General features: G+C 45.8%; 2 long non-coding RNA genes across 2 annotated transcripts in view; one reads left to right on the top strand and one right to left on the bottom strand.

The window, feature by feature from the left end:
- Nucleotides 1–906: 906 nt before the first annotated feature.
- Nucleotides 907–16,085, bottom strand: part of LOC137331015 (uncharacterized) — a 26,000-nt gene continuing 10,821 nt past the window's right edge. The window contains exons 2-3 of the long non-coding RNA XR_010965352.1: nucleotides 9,986–10,156; nucleotides 907–1,228 (exon numbers count right to left, since the gene is read on the bottom strand). This is a non-coding gene — a long non-coding RNA (uncharacterized lncRNA). The remainder of the gene's footprint in view (nucleotides 1,229–9,985; nucleotides 10,157–16,085) is intronic.
- LOC137331014 (uncharacterized) overlaps nucleotides 11,456–16,085 on the top strand; it is a 25,116-nt gene continuing 20,486 nt past the window's right edge. Inside the window, exon 1 of the long non-coding RNA XR_010965351.1 lies at nucleotides 11,456–11,530. This is a non-coding gene — a long non-coding RNA (uncharacterized lncRNA). The remainder of the gene's footprint in view (nucleotides 11,531–16,085) is intronic.

Below are 16,085 nucleotides of genomic sequence, written 5' to 3'. Positions count from 1 at the left end.
GTCATAATCTACACGTGACCACTAAGTGACAGTATCAGCCTTTCCACCCAAAGTTCTCTCCTTACCTAGGGTGCTTTGCTAACAGTTCAAAGGCCCTTAAGAAACCATCTGTGTCGCACCCTTCCTTAAAATTTCTAATAAGGCGAGCTTTGATAAGATCATTTTGTATGGAGTTACGGGCTGAATCAACTGGACTCTCACTCATGGGTTTCCGAGTCGTTAAACCTCCTCTCTGCCAATTCAAGTGGACACCAGTTCTGTTTCTCCTTTTCCTCTCCCTCAAGTTTGAGCGGATGCGTCCCGTGCTGGGGGGGCCGTCACTCATTTTCTTCCCCTTCGTGCTGACGCTGTTGCTCCTTTTCCTGCCTCGTCGTGCTTGCGCACTCTTTTTCTTCCCCTGTGGATATTTTCTGCATTACAGCCTTGGCTTTCCTTTCGTTTCACTGCCGGAGAAGCCAATTCCAATGCTACGTCCATGTTTTTCTAGGCGCTCTTTTATTCGTAGTAATTGCTGCTTGCTTCTGGTAATTTACCACAATTTAAACTTCAAACAGCCTGTTTGGTCTGCGAACGATACTTATCCCACTTTAGCAGTCGCCAATTATTACAGTTTGGGTTTTCTGTTCTTTTAACTTGCGCTCTTCCAAACTGAAAACTATGTGCTGATGGGTGCATGTCACAGAACTAACAAAAAACCCTTAATTATGCTATAACACACTGGAGATTATATCAGGTGCCCATCACATTCTTCTAGCTCTGTCAGAATGTAATAAATACTACATTGTTCAGGCTAAAAATAAAAAAAGTCAGACTTTTTTTTAATAAGTAAGATACTACACAGAAGCAGTGACACACAAGAAAATAGCAGTACAATACTTAAAATAATAAATATAGAATCAGTCCACAAAAGATTAACATATTGTTTTTAGAACATATTTGTCACACATGCGATAATCTTGCAGAATTTTGAATGAAACAATTTTCCATAGACTTCCCAATGCAATGTCATTCCTATGTCAACCCCTTGGAATTCAGCTTCACAAGCAAATTGGTCTAAAATTGGACAGTTAAGGCTAAAAGAATTCTTTCATGCCCTAAGTGTTACTTATCCTCCTGCCAAGTATATCCCCTTATGGATCAGTCATAAGAGATAAGGGTCTTCTTTTCCCTCAGTTTGGGATAGTATACAGAGTAAAATCGTTTCTTCGAGGCTGTCACCTCAAATCCACTGCAAAAAAAAATCAACACTTTTAAGGCCCGACCAGTGCCAGACTCATCTTATGCAAATAGAGTCAAGGGGGTATAGACAGCCCTGCTGACCCATTTCCCCAGAATCCCACCTCAGACTTGCCCCAAATAATTAGCTCCACTGTATAAGTGACAGTAGGAGCTGCAGGAAGGCATCCCCGAGGTGGATACCACATTGATGAGGCCATTTTGTGCGCTGCTGCTGCTGCTGTGGGTTGTTTTTACTTTGCATGTAATCGATCTCTTTTGGAGACTCAATCAGAACTTTTTCCTGTTAGTTGTACTCAGCTCTGCTCGAAGTTTTGCTTTGCGTTGGAGACCTGGATTTTTCGATGCGAATTCCTCTATTCTTCTGCTACGAATGAGGATCTGGAAGATGCCAGATTGAAGACTCTTAGGGGTAAATTTTAACAGGGAGCTGGGAAGTGCGCGGGCTGGGGGGAATTCCTGACATGAAACCTGAAAGTATGGGTTTCCCAGACGTCCTTACAATTTTGACGTAAAGACGTCTTTTTTTTTGTAGGCTTCCCGCCTGACAGGCCAGCCAGATTGATAGGCTGGCTGTCAGTCGGATGGGAGAACCTGGAAGGGAGCAGAAGCCAGCAGGTAAGTCTTAGATGGCTGGGGGGGCGGGGGTGGTCATGGTGGGTGGGGGGGGGGGGGAGGAAGAGGTCAGGAGTCATCTGGTGGGCGATCATCGTGGGGGGGGGGGGGGGGGGTGTCAGTTACCAGGGGAGTCAGGGTCGGTCATCGGGGGTGGGGGGGGTGGTCAGGGTTGGTCATCGGTGGGGGTCAGGGTCTGTGGTAATTGGGGGTGGTCGGTCATCGGGGGTGTTGGGAATCATCAAGGGGTCAGTCTTGAGGGGGTCGGACATCGTTGGGGGGGTTGGAGATTGGGGGGGCAGAAATCATGGGGGGTTTGGAGATCGTGAAAATGGAGTCGGAGATCGTGGGGAGGGTTGGCTGATCGCGTGTGTGGGATAAGAACATATGGACATCAGAAATAGGAGCAGGAGTAGGCCATGCTCCGCCATTCAATAAGATTACGGCTGATCTTCAACCTCAACTCCACTTTCCCGCCTGATCCCCATATTCCTTGATTCCCTTAGTGTCCAATATCCATCCATCTCAGCCTTGAATATACTCAATGACTCAGCATCCACAGCCCTCTGGGGTAGAGAATTCCAAAGATTCACAATCCTCTGAGTGAAGAAATTCCTCCTCATCTTAGTCCTAAATGGCCAACCCCTTATTCTAAGACTATGCCCCCTAGTTCTAGACTCTCCAGCCAGGGGAAACAGCCTCTCAGCATCTACCCTGTCAAGCTCTCTAAGAATTTTATACATTTCAATGAGATCACCTCTCATTCTTCTAAATTCCAGAGATTATAGGTGCATTTTACTCATTCTTTCCTCATAGGACAACCCTCTCATCCCAGGAATCAATCTAGTGAACCTTCATTGCACTGCCTCTAAGGCAAGTATATCCTTCCTTAGGTAAGGAGACCAAAACTGTACACAGTCCTCCAGGTGTGGTCTCACCAAAGCCCTGTACAACTGTAGCAAGACTTCCTTACTCTTGTACTCCAACCCCCTTGCAATAAAGGCCAACATTCCATTTGCTTTCCTAATTGTTTGCTGTACCTGCATGTTAATTTTCTGCATTTCGTGTACAAGGACATCCAAATCTCTCTGAACACCAACATTTAATAGTTTCTCATCATTTAAAAAATATTCTGTTTTTATATTCTTCCTACCAAAGTGAATAATCTCACATTTCCCCACATTATATTCCATTTGTCACCTTCTTGCCCACTCAATTAACCTGTTTATATCCCTTTGCAGACTCTTTGGGCATGATTTTGACCCCGAGCCGTGAAGGGGGCGGGGAGGGGTCAAATTGTAGATGGGAAACCTGGAAGTATGGATTTCTCGGATGTGTTTACAATTTTGACATAAGGACTTCTTTTTTTTTGTCAGATTGCCGTCCAACTGACCGGCCTGATTGGCAGGCTGGTCTCAGTCGGACGGGAGACCAGCCAGGGAGAGGACATATTCAGGTAAGTCTTCAGGTAAGTCTTCGTTTGTATGGATGGGGGGGGAGGCATGGGGGGCATGTGAGGGCATGGGTGGGCGCGTGAGGGCACGGGTGGGCTAACTTTCCCACGTAGCTTTGTATCGTCAGCAAACTTGGATACATTATATTCGGTCCCTTCATCTAAGTCATTAATATAGATTGTAAATAGCTGAGGCCCAAGCACTGATCCTTGTCTGCACCCCACTAGTTACAGCCTGCCAACCTGAAAATGACCAGTTTGTTCCTACTCTCTGTTTTCTGTTAACCAATCCTCTATCCATGCTAATATACTAATCCCCAATCCCGTGAGCCTTTATCTTGTGGAACAACCTTTTTGTGACACCTTATCAAATGCCTTTTGAAAATCCAAATATACTACATCCATTGGTTCCCCTTTATCTACGCTGCTGGTTACATCATCCTCAAAAAACTCTAATACAATCATAGTCATAGAAAATTTATGGCACAGAAGGAGGCCATTCAGCCCATCGTGTCTGCGCCGGCCGAAAATGAGCCACTCAGCCTAATCTCACTTTCCAGCACTTGGTCCGTAGCCTTGTAGGTCACAGCACTTCAGGTGCACATCCAGGTACTTTTTAAATGAGTTGAGGGTTTCTGCCTCTACCATCCTTTCAGGCAGTGAGTTCCAGACCCCCACCACCCTCTGGGTGAAAAAACTTTTCCTCAGCTCCCCTCTAATCCTTCTCCCAATCACTTTAAATCTATGTCCCCTGGTTATTGACCTCTCTGCTAAGGGAAATAGGTCCTTCCTATCCACTCTATCTAGGCCCCCCTCATAATTTTGTACCCCTCAATCAAATCACCTCTCAGCCTCCTCTGTTCCAAAGAGAACAACCCCAGCCTATCCAATCTTTCCTCACAGCCAAAATTCTTCAGTCCTGACAACGTCCTCGTAAAACTCCTCTACACCCTCTCTAATGCAATCACATCCTTCCTGTAATGTGGTGACCAGAACTGTACACAGTCCTCAAACTGTGGCCTAACCAATGTTTTATACAGCTGCAGCATAACCTCCCTGCTGTTATATTCTATGCTTCGGTTAATAAAGGCAAGTATCCCGCATGCCTTCTTAACCACCTTATCTATCTGTCCTGCTACTTTCAGAGATCTGCGGACATGTACTCCAAGGCCCCTCATCCTAATAGATTTGTCAAACACGATTTCCCTTTCATAAAACCATGCTGACTCTGCCTAATCATATTATAATTTTCTAAGTGCCCTGTTACCACTTCCTTAATAATGGATTCCAGCATTTTCCCGACGACTAATGTCAGGCTAACTGGCCTGTAGTTCCCTGTTTTCTCTCTCCTTCCTTTTTTAAATCACCGAATGCCCTTCTTCAGTGCGATCATGGCAGGGAGTCTTGTTGGGCCTGGAGGAAACACTCCACAAGCAGTGCAATAAAGTCACTTACCTGTTGATCTCCTCCTCTTACGTGGCGTGAAGCAGAAGGCCCGGGAACCCCGGCCCCCCCAAGAGTTAAAAATAAAAAAACCTGTCAAGAGGCCCGCAGCCTCCTTAAAAGATTTTACTGACCGACCCACCTCCTGAGAGCGGGTTGGTCGCCTGCCCCTCGACCCGCCTCCGTTAAAACTGGAAGTGGGCAGGTTGGAGGCAGGTTTTACTTTTTTTTAAAAAACGATTTTTACCTTCCCACCCGCCCTCAACCCATCCGGTCGTGGGGTTAAAATTTACTCCTTAGAGACAGGCATCACAGAAGGCGTCTCTTCCCAATGCGCTCATGCCCACTCACAAGAGTCCTCAGATCGAGAGGGTCTAACTTAGACCATTCTGCATATCAGTGTATCAGAAGGTTTGTGACCCACCACCTCCCCCCCTTCCTTCCCCCCCCCCCCCTCCCTTCCCCCCCCCCCACCTCACTGAATGTTATTTTTGGGAAATATGTCAACTGCTGGCTGAAGGCCTACAGCCCACTCCCACCACGAGAACAGCTCTGTCTGCACCAGTCAAGGTCACCACTGCCCTGAATTTCTTTGCGTCTGGATCTTAACTTACTTTAACTCCTGGGTCTCATTTAAATCCCGTCGATTGATTTCTCACCCATTCCGGGATCAGCTGTTGCGGTGTCTCACGATCGGGAAGGGGGGGGGCGCAGGTTTAAGGCAGGGTTGGCCTGGGCTTTCCCGGTGGGGCTCGGAGCAGCACTCCTGCTCCTCCTAAACCACAGGGAAAGTAAAAGAAAAGTTACAACCCATACCTGTTTGAGCCGCTTCTGGCTCTGGAATTCTCTCCTCTCTTTAGTTCACCAGCTCAGGTTACCGAGTTAAAATTGCAGTTGACATGCATACTTGATAAAAGGACCCTGCTGGCTTTGGGCGGGTGTCCTTGCCACCTGCTCTCACCAGCGAGGCTCCATGCTGGGGGGTGGGGGGGGCAGAATTTCTGAATTTGCTCTTATGCTTGCAATGGCACTAGAGGGACCTTAACCCCAAGCTTAAAAGGCAACGCCTACTGCTCATTGTTTTTTTTCTTTTCCCACACGAGTCATCCTCACTATTGAGTGAGATTGTCTACTCAGTGCCAAACTGTGCTAAATAAGAACATTAGAACATAAGAAATAGGAGCAGGGGTAGGCTATGAGGCCACTCGAGCCTGCTCCACCATTCAATCAGATCATGGCTGATCTTTAACCTTAACTCCACTTTCCTGCCCGATCCCCACATCCCTTGATCCCCCTAGAGTCCAAAAATCTATCTATCTCAGCTTTGAATATACTGAACGACTGAGGATCCACAGCCCTCTGTGGTAGAGAATTCCAAAGATTCACAACCCTCTGAGTGAAGAAAGTCCTTCGCATCTCAGTCGACCCCTTATCCTGCAACTATGCCCACAGCCCCTAAATCGTAGACGTTTTGGGGCTGTGGGCTACACCCAGTGGAAATTGGGTAGAAACTACCCAGACTCACTGCTCTTGAACCCATGCAGCCAGTCGGCAGAGAGAGCAATCTTTCATCGCGTTGGGCCGTGTTGGTTTTGAACTGAGGACATCCAAAATTGAATGGACAATTATGGAATGATACCGCACTGAAGGAGGCCATTTGGCCCATTGTGCCTCTTTGAAAGAGCTAGCCAATTAGTCCCATTCCCCTGCCCTTTCCCCATAGCCCTGCAAATTTTTCCCCTTCAAGTATTTATCCAATTCCCTTTTGAAAGACAATGTGCTCACCCGCCTTGCCACCCAGTTCCCCCATCCATGTTATTTTTGCATCATTGATAGTTTTTGCCTAGGTATAATAGAGTATTCGCAATCTCAACAGTCAACTGCATGAGATGGCGGGTAAAGGCTGGGGTGCCTGTCCCACTCAAGGGACAATAAGACAGATTAATCCCTATCTCCCTCTCTTTGCGCTGATCTTGGAACCTCCTGATAGCAGATTATAAAATAATTACAAATACTGAGACCTAAGAGTAGTTCTCAGACCGAGCCTCTCAGTTGAGAAATGATGTGTGTTGTGGGGAGATCTAAAAGAAAAAGGGGGAAAATAATTTTAAAATTGGGTAATCAAAAAATATAAAGTAGCAATTTGTTTTGCACAAAGATTATTTGTTCCTATTTTCTGTTTACTGATCCTTCTTTTGCACCAGCTGGTTGAGGCTCTCGTTAATGAAACTATCACATAATTATACCGTCATTCTGTTTCTCTAAAATTTGTTTTGATCTGCTTTAGTCAATGAGCTGCATTAATTCAGTTAGCCCAGGAATAGGTCCAGGTGCCAGTGTTGGCAATAATAACTCTCCCAAAGCAAGCAAACTGATTTAAAGGAGGTATAGCCAGAACACAACTTAAATAAGCTCTTGTTTTTAACTGAAGGAAACTGTTTCAGTTCGTCTTAGGATTCCATTTTTTTAACAACTTCCTTATGATTTTTTAAAAAATAAATAGGTTATTCTAGTGTTATTCCAAATACATCCTGGGATGGCCTAGAGTCCAGATTGCGAAATGGCAGTCCAGGTAAAATTACATATTGTTTTAAATGGAGGGTCAAAACTTCTAGTAACTTTAATTATGAAATATTGCTGCTTTAAGTTCTTTTTTTGTGTGTCCTTTGCTGCCGATCTATATAATCCAAAGTTTTAGAATCATAGAATCATAGAAGTTACAACATGGAAACAGGCCCTTCGGCCCAACATGTCCATGTCGCCCAGTTTTTGTATTCGGTGTGCGTCTGACATGTCTATAATACGTGTGTCTGTACCCCAGTTGAGGTGTTTAAGATAATTAAAGCATTTAATAGGGTAGATAGAGAGAAACTATTTCCTGTGGTGGGGGTGTCCAGAACAAGGTGGCATAACCTTAAAATTAGAGCTAGGTCGTTCAGGGGTGATATCATAGAAAGGGTAGTGGAAATCTGGAACTCTCTCCCCCGAGAAAGCTATTGAGGCTGGGGATCAATAAAAAGTTTCAAAACTGAGATTGATTGGTTTTGTTAGGCAAGGGTATTAAGGGATATGGAACCGAGGTGGGTAAATGGAGTTGTGATACAGATCAGCCATGACCTAATTGAATGGCCAGAACAGGCTCGAGGGGCTGAATGGCCTACTCCTGTTCCTATGTTCCTACTTCCACATCCGTAACATCGCCCGTCTCTGCCCCTGCCTCAGCTCATCTGCTGCTGAAACCCTCATCCGTGCCTTTGTTACCTCTAGACTCGACTATTCCAATGCGCTCCTGGCCGGCCTCCCATCTTCCACCCTCCATAAACTTGAGCTCATCTAAAACTCTGCTGCCCGTATCCTAACTCTTCCAAGTCCCTTTCACCCATAACCCCTGTGCTCGCTGACCTACATTGGCTCCCAGTCCGGGAACGCCTCGATTTTAAAATTCTCATCCTCGTTTTCAAATCCCTCCATGGCCTTGCCCCTCTCTATCTCTGTAGCCTCCACCAGCCCTACATCCCTCAGAGATCTCTGCGCTCCTCCAATTCTTGTTTCTTGTGCATCCCCGATTTTAATCGCTCCACCATTGGCGGCCGTGCCTTCAACTGCCTAGGCCCTAAGCTTTGGAATTCCCTCCCTAAATCTCTCACCTCTCTTTCCTTTAAGATGCTCTTTAAAACCTACCTCTTTGACTGAGCTTTTGGTCACCTGTCCTAATATCTCCTTACGAGGCTTGGTGTCAAATTTTGTTTGATAACAACAACAACTTGCATTTATATAGCACCTTTAACATGATATAAAGTTCCATGGCGCTTCACAGGAGCGATTTTCAAACAAAATTTGACACTGAGCCACATAAGGAGTTTGGTCAAAGAGGTAGGTTTGTACGGAGTGTCTTAAAAGGAGGAGAGAGAGGTAGAGAGGCGGACAGGTTTAGGGAGGGAATTCCAGAGCGGAGGGCCTAGGCAGCCGAAGGCACGGCCGCCAATGGTGGAGCGATTAAAATCAGGATCTGCGAGAGGCAAAAATTGGAGGAGGGTTGTAGGGCTGGAGGGGGTAACAGTCTTGTGAAGCGCCTTGGGACATTTTACTGCCTTAAAGGCACTATATAAATGCATGTTGTTGTTGTTGTTGTTGTTGTTGTTGTTGTTGTTGTTGTGAACAATCAGCGTGTTTTCTCAGCCTTCCTCACATGCTCTAGCCCTGCCCTGGACTACCCGTGACCAACAGCGAGAGATCTACTGTATTCTTCAATACAAATGCTTCACGTGGCAAAACACTCCTGTTGCTAGAAAACAGCATATCCTCCAATTTACCGTGAGCAATGCCATGGGTGATCCGCTTGTTCAGCAGTAAAGTCACTTACCAGCAAACATAGAGTCTGTGCCTTGTGATATTTTAGTCTCTAAATTTTGTTGAAGTATTACAGGTACTGAAAGCAGAACAAACTCTTTGGTGTGTTTTTTCAAGAATGGGGAAGGAAAATGTTTTGCATGGCTCAGTGTTGAGTCGAGATGGGAGATGGCATTTTATTTTTCAAACTTCAGTGAATGGTTTCCCGTTAAAGAGCACCTACAGCTCAATTACATGACTCCAGCAAGCTAATGTCTGTTTATTTGACTAAAATTCTTGTTTTAAAATGATTTAGAACCATTAAATAATCATTATTTTTGTTGCAACAGCCAACTTTAAACCATTAAAATGTAGAAAACAAAGAGCAGCCTGTCTGGCCTGGTGACATCACGCTCAGAACAAACTAGACAGACCCCTGAAAACGGCTGTGAATTGGCACCAACATTCACTTTTAGTCCAATGCGCGTGTATCTGAAACTGAAGGCCCGATTTTAACGCGGGGCAGGAATCGTGGGTGGGGGGGGGGGCCAAAGCAAATGGTGATCCGTCCGACCGCCCTCGCCCCCCCCGCCCCCGCCAGAGTGTGAGGCCTGAGCAATTTTAACTCCCGGTCCTCAGTTTGACGTCTCCTCACTGACTCCCGCCCAAACGGGAGCGGCAAACCGTAGGCTGCTGCTGAGGCCTCAAGGAAACGATCGCCGGCAAGTTGAGTGAGGAGGAGGAGGGGGGGGGGGGGGGGTGGGGTGGGGCAGGAGGTCCAGGACGATTGCGGCCAGGGGATGGGAGGGAAGAAGCCTGAGGCAGAGGAGGCCCGGCTTTTCCTTGTTGGGTCAGGAGGAGCACTCCAAACACAAGGAAATCTCATTTTACAAAAAATTAAAAACTTACCTGGCCCCCTCCCGCTTGCCGCCAGTCTTTGCCCTTCATTGGCTGGTCCCAGACTGTGAGGGCCTTGGACGTCCTGCAGTTAAAATCGCGTGTGCTTTGGAATCGGACACCGTCGGACCGCGACATTGCCTTTGTAATTCGGCCCCCGCTTGTCTGTGGTGGGCGGCTGTCCTGAAGCCCCAAAAAAAGAAATCGGCAGTTAAAATGGCGTACGGCGTGAAACGGTTCGGGAGGCTGTGCGGGACGTTACCAAATCCGGTGTTAACCTCCCCCGCCCCCGCCACCGGCCGACCCACTCCCACCTGGCGGATTGGGTTAAAATCACACCTTTAGAAAAGATAGAGAAACGCTGTAAAAAGCAATGCGTCGTTTCATAGCTCATGCTTCCCTTATTAAGGTATTTATTATTTTTGCTCCTACCTTCTTTGTGGTTACTCCCTGTAGCATGCACCATTCCCCAGTAGAGAGAGATGCCAGGTGACCTGGTCCCAAGCCTCTGCCAAAGACACCTTTGAAACTATCAGTTAGGAGATATGCAGTGTGGCCTGAGGGTAACGTTCCTTCTAAATATACCTCCGTCCCTGCAGAGAAGGCTTCAGCCTGCACTTGGCAGTGGTGCAGCTGAGGCTGAAATTCATCATGCCGGGAAGTACAAGTACGGAACAGCATCCTACCACTTTGTGGCACGGCAAGCTAAAGCCCCAGTGCACTGTGGTGCTGTGATTTTCCCTCTGTTTAGGCTTTTTTGATAAAGAAAGAAAGACTTAGAGCCCCTCACATCCTCAGGATGTCTGAAAGAGCTTTACAGCCAATTAATTACTTTTTGAAGTGTAATGTAGGAAACGCGGCAGCCAATTTGTGCACAGCAAAGTCCCACAAACAAGTATGTGATAATGACCAGGTGTTGGTTGAGGGATAAATATTGGCCAGGACACCAGGGAGAACTCCCCTGCTCTTCTTCGAAATAGTGCCATGGGATCTCTCCACCTGAGAGGGCAGAAAGGGCCTCGGTTTAACGTCACAACCGATAGACGGCACCTCTGACAGTGCAGCACTCCCTCACTACCGCACTGACGGTAGCATAGTTTTGTTTCTAGTGTGTACAGCCTACGAGAAATTGTAAAATGAGTATGACAAATGACAAATGCAAATGAACAAGTCCTGGTGTATTGGGTAGAATTCTGAGCAACAGAATTTTTGGGGTTAGTAAATTGGGTAAAGGTATAATTAATAGCAGTTTACATTTTTCTGTCTAGGTTAATTATTGCACATATTAATTGCAATTCTCATAATTCCACTCTACACACAAGGGAATTCTTGGCCTAGTTTATTTGTGTTTGTCAATGGTTACCACCAAAGTTGTTAACTATCAATTAAGTCAATAATAATTAAAGAGTAAGTTACCTTGGATATCACTGAATTACTATTTTACATCCTAAATTCCACTGTCTGTCCACAATGACTGACTGGAATTGAAGTCCATTTGAACTAGGTTTAAATATTGCCTCCTCTGATAAACAGACTTAGTGAGTGGCTGTTGAAAAGGTAAGTGGAGATGTGTAGGGCTTGTGCTCATAGTGCAAGTGTTGAGAGGTGGAAATGATGGGAATAAGGATAGGGAGATGATGAAGGTAAAGAGAAGTGTGTGTATTATGAAAGTGAGGAAGGAGTGCTGGGAGTAATTGTTGTTTGCACAAGTGGCAGGATGTGAGAAGAGAATGGGTGTTAGTGTGTAGTGTAGAGAGAGAAAAGGAAGAGGTGAGTGTGTTTGAAATGAGAAAGAGAGGTGTGTCAGTGCACCCTCGTGATTGTATGCTGAAGGGGAGGGAATTGTTGAGAGTTGTGGGTGACAGCAGTGTTTTCAAGAGCTGTTGAGAGAAGTGGAGCATTGAGGAGCTGTGCTCATCCTTGCTGCTCTTGTAGAGTCATTGAACTGCTTTCTGCACTGAACCCAGGCCCTGGGAGTGATGCTGGTGTCACTGACCTCTCTCTAGGCCAGTTTTATTGTGGCCTTGAGGATGCTCTTGCGGCTTCTGGGGAACAACTGCTCCCTCACTTCTTCCACTAGCACCTCCGGGGGGGGGGGGGGAGGGGGGGGCGGAGGGGGCGGAGGAATCAGAAAAGTTGGGGGGCAGCCTTTCAACTTATCTCTACAGGCAAAGGGTGTTCAAGAGTTGTCCTATGAAAAATCCAAGCTGGGGATGCAACCTCGCTTTAAGAGCCGCATCCCCGCTTTAATTAGACCTCAGGAGTCATGCCAGAAATTGCGTGCATCTCGTGGGCGGACTGCCTAATTCGCGAGGCAATAGGGAGGGCAGCCCGTCACTCGTATTAAAACGAGGCCCGGGAGTTAAAACCCAGGCCTCATGCCGAAAACGTCATGGGGACTTGTTGGCTGCCTGCCCCCGCCTACCCATCTGATTCACGCCCCAAGTTAAAATCAAGCTAGAGTGAGCTAAAGTCAAGTCTCCCACTCGTATTGGCCACTGATTTAATAATAGCCATGAGGATAGGAGTAAGCCATTCAGACCCACGAGCCTGTTCCACCATTCAATTAGATCATGGCTAATCTGCACCTCAACTCCATTTACCCATCTTGGTTCCATATCCCTTAATACTCTTGCCTAACAAATCCATCTCTTGCCTAACAAATCCATCTCAGTTTTAAAATCTTCAATTGACCCCCCTCAACAACTTTTTGGGGGAGAGAGTTCCAGATTTCTACTACCCTCTGTGGGAAGAAATGCTTCCTGACATCACCCTCGAACGGACTAGCTCTAATTTTAAGGTTATGGCTACTTGTTCTGGACTTCACCACCAGAGGAAATAATATCTGCCCATCTACCCTATCAAATCCTTTAATCTTCTTAAACACCTCAGTTAGATCAACCCTTTAATCTTCTTTACTTGAGGGAATACAGGCCCAGTCTATGCAACCTGTCCTCATAATATGACCCTTTTAGCCCCAGTATAATTCTGGTGAATCTGCATTGCACCCCCTCCAAGGTAAATATATCCTTCCTGAGGTGCAGAGCCCAGAAGCGCTCAGAGGCCATTAACTTGTATGCTATTGGCTTCTTCTAGGCATCCAACAGGGATTCTATAGGAATCAGTCATTAATCTATCATCATTGCCTTTCTGAAATGGAGACGGTCAGCACACAGGCTTCCCCAAAATAGAGGAGCAGGGACCAGAAACAAAGCAACACTTTCATGACAATGCCAGATTACCAGGTTTCTGGGCACAGTGATATGCAGACATTGAGATACAAGCACATATCCATAATGCATTTCCATACTTAAATAAGAAAGAACTTGCATTATATAGCGCCTTTCACAACCTCAGGACATTCCAAAGTGCTTTACAGCCAATTGAGTACTTTTTGAAGTGTAGTCACTGTTGTAATGTAGGAAACGCGGCAGCCAATTTGCGCACAGCAAGGTCCCACAAACAAATATGTAATAATGACCAGATAATCTGTTTTAGTGCTGCTGGTTGAGGGATAAATATTGACCAGGATACTGGGGAGAATTCTCCTGCTTTTATTCAAAATAGTGCTGTGGAATGTTTTACGTCCACCTGAGAGGGCAGACGGGGCCTCGGTTTAATGTCTCATCCAAAAGATGGCACCTCCGACAGTGCAGCACTCCCTCAGTACTGCACTGGGAGTGTCAGCCTAGATTTTGTGCTCAAGTTTCTTAAGAAGCTATTCCATTCTTGAATATGCATGAAGTAGTTCATAATGCCAAACAAAAATCAGAATTACCCCGACTTCACACACAACTCCTTAATCGCCCATGACCCATAGGCTTGAAGGAGAGGAAAGATTGTATGGTTGGTCAGTGGACATCAGTGTCTGCTGCTTTAAGAAATTATTCTTCTACTTAATCCTGAGGACTCTTAAAGGCACAACTGTGATGGATAGCACATGTCTATTTGTATACTTGTTGAATAGATTTTTGGCATGTTGAAGATGTATTTCTAATGCCTCAGCATATCAGCAAGTGCTCCCCTGTACACCACTGAGCAGCACTACAAAATAGACTAAGGACAGTATTGCAAAAAGTGCAGACTGTCATTTGCGCAGGGTATGCCGTCTGAGGGGGAGCAGAAAGACAAGGAGATTCATCCGCAAAGGAGGAGGGCTGCAAGGAGAAGGCCTTGGCCATGGGAGAGGCTGTTGCCATCGTCCAACGAACTGCAGTGCTTGATTTTAAAGGAGCAGCAGAGCAGAAGAAGGTTTAGGTTCACCAGGGAGGTAATTACAGACATATTGTGCGTTGCTGGCTTCATGTTTAATAAGAGATCCTCAGTTACTCCAAGTGCTCATTTTAATTATATTGCAGTGATCCATGATATACTGGCACTTGCAGTTCTGCAGCAGCTTGTGCACGCACATGCTGCACTCTGTTGTTATAGTAGACTGGAAGACATATGGGTTCAGATTTGGTCATGTTGTGACTGCCTTTGAAATGGATTAACCTGAAGTGGCTTGAGTTCACTGGCTAATTATCACTGAATTCTTCTGGAAACTGATCATACAATAGGGTAGATCTTAACTTTGTGCGCTAGTGTAAAACGGGTGATAACGAGTCGTTGGCCCATTTTACATCTCTCCTCACTTTTAATTCCAACTCGCTATCACCTGTTTTACACTATTGCACAAAGTCAAGATTGAACCCAATGGCTTTATAAAGTGTCTCGAGTGCTTTTACCACAACTCTGCCCAAGGCATGTACCAAAGCCTGCGTGGGAAGACAATGAAACATTGCTGCAAACTTAAAGTCACGTACACAAATTAATTTATATCCCGCCCAGAAACTAGTTCGCAGTAAGTTCGAGGTGTTCTAGTTCTTGAAAGAGGTAAAAGGGGTACAAAAGAGATAAAGCAGAACAGGAGCATGCTGAACTAATGGATCCACCTGGACTGTCTTGCTTGTGAACCTTGGAGAGACGGTAGAAAAAGGACAGAATGTAGCTCGGCACTGCACCTTAGAAAGGAAATGTTGGCCTTGGAAGGAGTACAACACAGATTCACCAGAACATTACCAGGGCTCCAAGGGCTCGATTATGAGGAGAGATTACATAAACTAGGCTTGTATTCCCTGGTATACAGAAGGTTAAGGGGTGATTTGATTGAGGTTTTTAGGATTTTGAAAGGAATTGATAGGGTGGATAGAGAGAAACTTTTTCCGCTGTTGGGGGAGTCTAGGAAAAGGGGACATAACCTTAAAATTAGAGCCAGGCCATTCAGGGGTGATATCCAGAAGCATATCTCCACACAAAGGTTAGTGGAAATCTGAAATGCTTTCCCTCAAACAGCTGTTGAGGCTGGGGGATCAATTGAAAAATTCAAAACTGAGATCGACAGATTTTTGTTAGGCCAGGGTATTAAGGGTTATGAAGCAACGGCAGGTAAATAGAGATAGGATACAGATCAGCCATGATCTCACTGAATGGCGGAACAGTCGAGGGGCTGAATGGCCTACTCCTGTTCCTAGGAGATGAAGAGATTGGAGGCAGTGGGTTAGAAGGGCAAGATCTCCAGAAGTTATAATATTTAGCTTGATAAACCTGAAATATTAACCTATTGTTCTCTCAGATACTAAACAACTGACTGTGAATTTCTAGTATTTCCTGCATCTATTCCCTCAGAACAATCTTTACAGTAGGAATGTTTATAATTTGCCTCCACCTCCCCCCGCCATTTTTGATTTATTTTCTGCTCCCTCTTCACACCCTTTCTCCAGTTAATAACCTTGCACTATTTCTGGACTATAGTACAAGGGGGCAGAAGTTATGCTGCAGCTATACAAAACCCTGGTTCGACCGCACCTGGAGTACTGTGAGCAGTTCTGGGCACCGCACCTTTGGAAGGACATATTGGCCTTGGAGGGAGTGCAGCGTAGGTTTACTAGAATGATACCTGGACTTCAAGGGTTAAGTTACGAGGAGAGATTACACAAATTGGGGTTGTATTCTCTAGAGTTTCAAAGGTTAAGGGGTGATCTGATCGAAGTTTAAAAGATATTAAGGGGAACAGATAGGGTGGATAGAGAGAAACTATTTCCGCTGGTTGGGGATTCTAGGAGTAGGGGGC

The sequence above is a fragment of the Heptranchias perlo genome, chromosome 13, assembly GCF_035084215.1.
Source record: "Heptranchias perlo isolate sHepPer1 chromosome 13, sHepPer1.hap1, whole genome shotgun sequence".
NCBI lineage: Eukaryota > Metazoa > Chordata > Chondrichthyes > Hexanchiformes > Hexanchidae > Heptranchias > Heptranchias perlo.
The sequence above is the reverse complement of the archived record's forward strand: the minus strand, read 5'-3'. Positions and strand labels throughout refer to the sequence as shown.